We start from the raw sequence: 5,962 nt of genomic DNA, 5'->3' as shown, positions 1-5,962 counted from the left end.
ATATATATATTCATATATATATATATATATTCATATATATATTCATATATATATATATTCATATATATATATATATATATATGTATGTATGTATATCGAAACAATATAAATTTTATTTTTTAATGATTTTTTTTAAGCCAATTTACCTGTGCCGAATTCTCCAATAACTTATGCTCTTTCTTTTATTCCTGCCGACAGTTCTGGAATAAGTGAGTCATTCTACATCCTCAGACTTTCTCATCTTGCTTGAAATAATAATTATAATAACAATAACAATAATAATAACGATAACAGTAATAATAACAATAATGATAAAAGTAATCATTATAACAATGAAGATAAAAATAAAATTTATAACAAATATCATAATATTAATCATAATTATGATCATATCGATGAAGATAAAAATAATAATGATAATAATAATTTTAATAATATTAATAATAATAATAATAATCTATCCCATTTATTAAAAAAATCTATTGTCGTAACTCCTTTGCCGATGCCATGTGCGGAGTATAAAGGAGTACCAATTTGTTTTTGTTTGTTTGTTTTTCTTTTTTGTTGTTTTTGTTCCTTTTTTTTAGTTTGATAAATTTATGAAATATTATTAAATATATCGTTTTGGTTTCGTTGCGTTTTGTGGAGGAATTTTTGTTGTAATTGTTATTGTTGTTAGTTTTTGTTGTTTTCTTTTTGCCACCAATAAACAGAAAAAAACACTAACAATTCAAATAAATCAGTTAGTTGATCGATTAACCAAACTAAATAAATAACTACAAAAAAACAAGGAAAACAAAGAAATCAAATTTGTATAATATCCAGAAATATTTCTCGTAAAACAATTCTTTTTAATAATTTAATTTGAGTTCTAACAAAAATCTGGAAATAAATCGGATTCTTATTTATTTAAAGTACACAAATTTTATATTTATATATATATTACATATATAATACATACACGCACACACACAGACACACACACACACACACACACACACGCATATATACATCACATGTATATAAATTTACGTACATATACATATACGAGTGTGCATTTAAGATTTACACTGTTTTGTATATATATATGGTAAACCACAACTGATTATTGTACTAAACTATAAACCACAACGGGTACACCAAACTCAATTCTCAATAATACAAATATTTATTAAAACTGCAAAGAATTCAAAATTACAATTTATCTCAGTTTCAATAGTCGAATCATTTGATGCTACGACAATAAATTTTATGTTCGTAATTAAGCATGTTTCATATGTCAAATTGACTAGTACTCAAAATAATGAATACGGAGTTAGTTTATTTATTACAATAGAAACTTGTCTCTCTATGCTACTAATGGTTACTGATTGAGTACTTATCGTCGTGTCGTCTGTGGTACCCAACTCAACAGATGATCGTTTTGGAAACAAATCCGTTTGTGCAATGAGCCTTCTGGGAAAAAAAAGAAATTTTTCCACTTCTGTTTGTTTTATTCTTTAAATGTAAAATGTGGTTTAGGAACGTCATTTACGGATAAACTGAAAAGCTTTAACTCCCTTGATAGCTGGCTTACTGACTATCAATGAATATAAATTTAAAATTCCCTTTTTAAAAATCTTGTAAATTATATATATATATAACGCATAGGTTACAATTTGCTATCGGTCTCAGTTCAAAAAAGATAGAAGATAAATAGATCAAAGAAAAAAATTGAGGAAATAGAACAAAATTTACAAAAAATAAGTTCAAGAAAACATAATATCGTTACTGAGATCTCAAAAATAAACAGTTTCATTCATAGTGGTTGTGTCCAGTTATGTCATATGAACTTATCACCATGTTTACATTTAGTGAATGTCTCTAAATTGGCATTTAAATATATATTTGTTCAAGTGAGTCTCTTGTATTACTAGTCACTTTTTGATGTGCAGATTTTTTTTTTGGTTATTCGTAATCTTATTTACTTTCTATGATGCAATTATTTTTTCTCTTTCCTTTTTTCTTTAAAGAACTGGGACTTATGCACTTTTTATAAGCCCCACTTACTTTCCCTTTTAACTTTTAATATTTTTAAAGAAATATTTAAATTATATTCAACGTAAGTCACCAGGTTTACGCTCAAGTGAATTAGCGTGTTTGGATTAATTCACAAATGGTTGTTCCTTTACGACAAACAGTATGGGGTTCAAATTTTCTAACATTAGAGGAAACAATTTTTTCGAGGAAACAATTTTTTCGAGGAAAAATGCTCACATTACAAACACAAGTATTAACAACTCCATTTCAGTCAAAACAAACCGCTTTCTTGAGAAACACAAGAGGTATGTGTCAGCTGTACCCGACAAGTGGTACTTAATCACTTTGAGTACCTTTGAAACTTTTAGTAATAAAAATTGACAGTTATTTCCATAATTCTAATACATATAAATTTATATATAAATCCGTGTGTATATATATATAGTACATACATTTATATATACATATACACAGGCATTTATACATATATATTCATATACATATAGTCACATATAAATTCATAAATATATTCGCATACATATATATACGTGTATATACATATATATGTATAATGTATGCATGTATGTATATATGCATGGGTGTAGGTATAAGAATATGTATATGAATATATACAGTAATGTGTATATATATATGCATGTATGTGTATGTATATATATATGCATATATGTATATATATATATATATATATATATATATATATATATATATATATATATATATATATACACACACATTGTAATAATTTATTGGAATTTAACGATATGATAATAACTAGGCTCTTAAATTCAGTGAATATATTTTATAGTGCTTAAATAGTAATTCAATATATATAAAGAAATTATATATATATATATATATATATATATATCGTATTCTTTGTATTCGTTAATTGTTTTGGTCTTTAGACTACCGGACATGATGGTGCGCCGTCTTCAAAGGTTTTTTGTTGATTTTATCGAAAGCTTATCGATTCCATTTATCGAATGGCCAAGTCCTGTTTTAGATTAAAGAGATATAACGCAATATCATATTTTTGCTGTTTTTTTATGTAGCTATATACTGCGATATATACACTTACACACACACACACGCACGCTCAAACGTACTCATGCCCACGCACACTCACGCACACATACATGCCAGACACACTCTCCCATATCACACACGTTCACATACGCTTAAGCCTACACACAGAGAAGCCTACACACACAGCCTACGCATACACAGACGTTAGTCAGTTTGAGGCTAGAGTAAAATATCATAGTAATCGTTAGCCTATGAAGATACTGATGGTATTACTCGAAGCAGGTTGTTACAACGCGAATTGCTTAGACCGGGCAATTTATGCGCCCAAAAAGAGAGATGCTTCCTTGCTGGATCCAAATCTTTTATATATACCCCTTGCCAAGCGACTAAGTTACCATTTACACGATTGAGCATCTGTATAGCTGTGTGTATACATATGCTTTCGTGTATGTATATGCGTATGTGTAAGCACATATGTACAAACCAGCGAAAAAAATCCCGCAGTTTTGAAATCTGTGATATAAGTGATTGACTTTTAACAGAAACACCATTAATGTAAGGCACTCTTGTGGTAAAAACTTCAGAAGCCTTTCTAACAGTAACAACAATGGCCTCTTCCCTCGGTTATTTCCTCCTTAACGATAATTACGTTGTTGTGTTAAATTCCAATGCAACAATGATTACAATATCAGAAATTATATTGATGAAGTATAGAATTCTTTCAGTGTATGTTTTTTATCAACATATTCATTTTTGATAACCCAAACAGAAAATTTTCTACAAACCTCTCCATATTCATTTTGAGCTTAAAGAAATAGAATATAGTCATTTGAAGATTATTAGTTAATCCTCGGTTTATCTACTTTTAGGTAGATGGTCTTTTTTCTACAAATTGTTGCTGAAATCTGTTTAATTAATATTTTAAGGTTATAACGGATTAAAAGAATGATCGGATATGTAAGATATCTGCAGGCATACTTCAAAGAACCTACCTCAACATTATGTGCCTGCCAATGATCAGAGCAACAAAATACACAAAAGAATTATTCCTTTTATATTGTTTGGCATGTTATGTGTGTGTGTGTGTGTGTTTTGTCACGCAAACATCAACATAGATATAATTTTTATAATTTTTACATACATATATATTACTTATTCTTATCACCCACCTACCTTTCAAGCAACGGTCCTATCGCTGTCTGTCTTATTCCATATCAGCCAATCAGCATTTGCTATGATATTCATATATATTTTTACTCCGTGATTAATACACACAAAGTTTCATTGTACATTTTTTTATCGTCATCTCAAAATCGGTTACTAGAAACTCGGAGCAACGATCTTTATAGTTTTTTAGCTTACACACACATACATATATTAATATATATAATTGTCTGTATATATGTATGTGTAATATATCGTGACACTCCGTCGGTTACGACGACGAGGGTTCCAATTGATCCGATCAACGAAACAGCCTGCTCGTGAAATTAACGTGCAAGTGGCTGCGCACTCCACAGACACGTGTACCCTTAACGTACTTCTCGGGGAAATTCAGCGTGACATAGAGTGCGACAAAGCCGGCCTTTGAAAATACAGGTACAACAGAAATAGGAAGAAAGAGTGAGAGAAAGTTGTGGTGAAAGAATACAGCAGTGAAAGAATACAGCAGTGAAAGCATACACCACTCCCTGCTGGAGCCTCGTGGAGATTTAGGTGTTTTCACTCAATAAACACTCAAAACGCCTAGTCTGGGAATCGAAACTACGATCCTACGACCGCGAGCCCACTGCCCTAACCACTGGGCCACTACGCCTCCCAACACACGCATACGCACACACAGAGGATATATGCATTTAGTATTTATGTATATATGTGTGTGTATACACTCATATGGATGTAGATTGTATCTATGTGTATGTGTGTGTGTGCGCGCAGTATGTAGGAGACATGAGTGTTATAATTGATGCTGTAATTGTTGTTGCTGTAATTGCAGTTGATGTTGTAGCTAAAGTGGTTGTTTATTTTCTTCTATACTCTTGGAAGGAATTAAAAGAACTCACATCTTTCATGTTCTGTAATAAATATCATTACCACATGCACCCCCTTAAATTGAAGACATATTCTTTCGCATTCTTTTGAAGAATTATCCTTTTCGTTATAAAATTTTAATTTTCTCTGCTTTTGTACTTTGGTATTATTATTATTATTATTATCGTTATTATTATTGTTATTGTTGTTGTGGTTGTTGTTATTATTATTCGTGATTTGAGAAATGCATCAAGAGTTGTGATTTTTTTTCTTTAAACAAGAATTTGTTACATCTTGGCTAACACGCATAACTATGTTAGACATTAAAAGAATTTTTAAGGTTACCAAAAATGTTCAATGAAAAACATGGATGGAAGAATTCGCGCTAACAAGGGCGCATAGAGCTAAAATTAATGTTTAGTTTTCGCAAATATGTTTAAGGTTAACAAATTTCTTCAAAGTTAACAAACGCTGTGCGAGAATGCTCAAACGATATTTACAAAATCAAATGTTAAAATTTTCTGGAACGTACTAATGGCCATCCTTCGAGGTAATTTGTCAGTATCAATACAGAAATGAAATGTCTATCAATTCCAAATGACGATAGACATATTCTTTGAGTATCATAATTCAACAACTACTTCGTTGTAATTCCTTAGATTTAACCCTGATTCTTGCGTAACATTACAGTGATTCGGTATTGATTTGTCAGTATGTCTTACACAATTGGTAATTTTGTTATGGAGGTTGATATCAAGATCGTTAAATTCTATTTCATCTCTCTCTTTTGCTCTGTGTGTGTGTGTGTGTGTGTGTGTGTGTGTGTGTGTGTGTGTGTGTGTGTGCGTGCATGTTTCATAGTATT

The 5,962-nt window shown here is 30.3% G+C and overlaps 1 protein-coding gene and 1 long non-coding RNA gene across 3 annotated transcripts in view; one reads left to right on the top strand and one right to left on the bottom strand.

The window, feature by feature from the left end:
• The window catches only part of LOC128249495 (uncharacterized), a 13,319-nt gene extending 10,956 nt beyond the window's left edge, over positions 1–2,363 (bottom strand). Inside the window, exons 1-2 of the long non-coding RNA XR_008265600.1 lie at positions 2,257–2,363; positions 147–245 (exon numbers count right to left, since the gene is read on the bottom strand). This is a non-coding gene — a long non-coding RNA (uncharacterized LOC128249495). The remainder of the gene's footprint in view (positions 1–146; positions 246–2,256) is intronic.
• Positions 1–5,962, top strand: part of LOC106875248 (uncharacterized) — a 154,321-nt gene that overhangs the window by 23,139 nt on the left and 125,220 nt on the right. The window lies entirely within an intron of this gene.

The sequence above is a fragment of the Octopus bimaculoides genome, chromosome 15 (assembly GCF_001194135.2).
Source record: "Octopus bimaculoides isolate UCB-OBI-ISO-001 chromosome 15, ASM119413v2, whole genome shotgun sequence".
Classification (NCBI taxonomy): domain Eukaryota; kingdom Metazoa; phylum Mollusca; class Cephalopoda; order Octopoda; family Octopodidae; genus Octopus; species Octopus bimaculoides.
This window is presented reverse-complemented; position numbering and strand designations above follow the sequence as displayed.